Below are 2,123 nucleotides of genomic sequence, written 5' to 3' on the forward strand. Positions count from 1 at the left end.
GCATTGATTGTCAAGCGATGTTGGGGGGGGGGACAAACACAGACACACAAACACACACACACGCACACATATATATACATATATATATATATATAAAGGAGCTGGTTTCCAAAACGAATGACTTTATACACTCAGATGGAAGACTTTTTATTTTGGCAAAAAAATAGGAAATACAAGACTGAAAATAATTCAAATAGTGAAACTCTTTCAAGGATATTTAAAACGAAGACAACTCTTCTACCGAATGGTTATCTGAAATTTATAATCACCTTCCTTGGAACAATGCACATCAACGTAAACTTAAGAGCCTTATACATGAACTCAAATCTAAGGATGGAAATTTTGTACACTCAGATAAAACACAAAGCACAACCTAAGCACTGAAACATCATAATTTACTACACAAAGAAATTACAAAAAAAATATAAGGCTGTAAGCAAAAATATACTTAGATTAATTTATATAGAAGCTAGGAAAATTATGTATGATTATAATATTCACGATAAAAGTTAGCCCTATGTACCGGTTAGGCCCTGCATCGCGCTTAAAGACCATAAAGAAAATTATTTATCTGATCCTAAGGTTAGACTTATTTGGCCAGCGAAATCAGATTTAGGTACGCTTAGTAAAATCATCTTAGATAAATACATACCCACACTTAGAAATAAAATAACTCTCGAATTGTGGTTAAACACGCAGAAGGCATTAGCTTGGTTTTCCAATATTCAACGAAAATCCAAATATAGATTCTTACAAATTGATATCGAAAGTTACTATTCATCTATAAACCCCACTATATTAAACAGCGCCCTCTTATTTGCAAGGAAATATAGAAACATTACAATGAAGGAAATAAATGTAATACCTATAGCACAGGTCAATTATAGAATTTGACAACTATGGGCCAGAAAGGATACCCCTGATAGTTTTGATGTAACTATAGGGTCCCCTGACTCGGCTCAACTAACAGACTTAGTGGGAATCTATCTTCTTTCCATGCGACATGATGTATTCCCTCAGAACGGGGGCGGATTATATAGAGACGATGCATTATTCATCGTAAAAAAACCTCTACAATAGACACATGGAACTAATTAAGAAACGACTATATAAACTGTTTAAGAGATTTGGTTTTACCATCACAATTCAAAGAGAGTATAATTCTATAAACTTCTTAGATGCAAATGTTAATTTAGTAACAGGGCTCCATGAGTCTTTTAAAAATCCTAACTCCAATATTAAGTACATACACTCCCAAAGCAATCACCCAACATCAATATAAAACGCTTTAATTTAAAATATCAGCCGTAGAATATCATACCTCTCATCGAATGAGGATATATTTAATAAACATAAGGACCAATATAACATAGCCGTGACAAATGCAGGTTATAAGGATAAAATAAAATATTTACCGCATTTAAATAATAACATTAACAAGGGAAACATCATAAACAATTATAATAGTTATAAAATCAAAAATGACATTAGTGACAACAATATAAAGGAAAATGTGAACAACCATAAAGTTAAATATAAAAGTAAAAATAATATCAGAAGCAAAAATAGATCAGATCGATATAAAACGAACTACAATACCGCCACTATACTAGGAAGTCTTGAATCATCTAACAACAACAACAACAACAACAACAATATGGGCGCAGGAGTGGCTATGTAGTAAGTAGCTTGCTTACCAACCACATGGTTCCAGGTTTAGTCCCACTGCGTGGCATCTTGGGCAAGTGTCTTCTGCTATAGCCTCTAGCCGACCAAAGCCTTGTGAGTGGATATGGTAGACGGAAACTGAAAGAAGCCCGTCGTATATATGGATATATAAATATATATATATGTGTGTGTGTGTGTTTGTGTGTGTGTGTTTGTCCCCCTAGCATTGCTTGACAACCGATGCTGGTGTGTTTATGTCCCCGTCACTTAGCGGTTCGGCAGAAGAGACCGATAGAATAAGTACTAGGCTTACAAAGAATAAGTCTAGGGGTCGATATGCTCGACTAAAGGCGGTGCTCCAGCATGACTACAGTCAAATGACTGAAACAAGTACAAGAGAGTAAAAGAGAGTAAAGAGTATATGGTTGATACTGCCTTTGTGTTACAGATTAAGA

Source organism: Octopus bimaculoides, chromosome 16 (genome assembly GCF_001194135.2).
Source record: "Octopus bimaculoides isolate UCB-OBI-ISO-001 chromosome 16, ASM119413v2, whole genome shotgun sequence".
Taxonomy (NCBI): domain Eukaryota; kingdom Metazoa; phylum Mollusca; class Cephalopoda; order Octopoda; family Octopodidae; genus Octopus; species Octopus bimaculoides.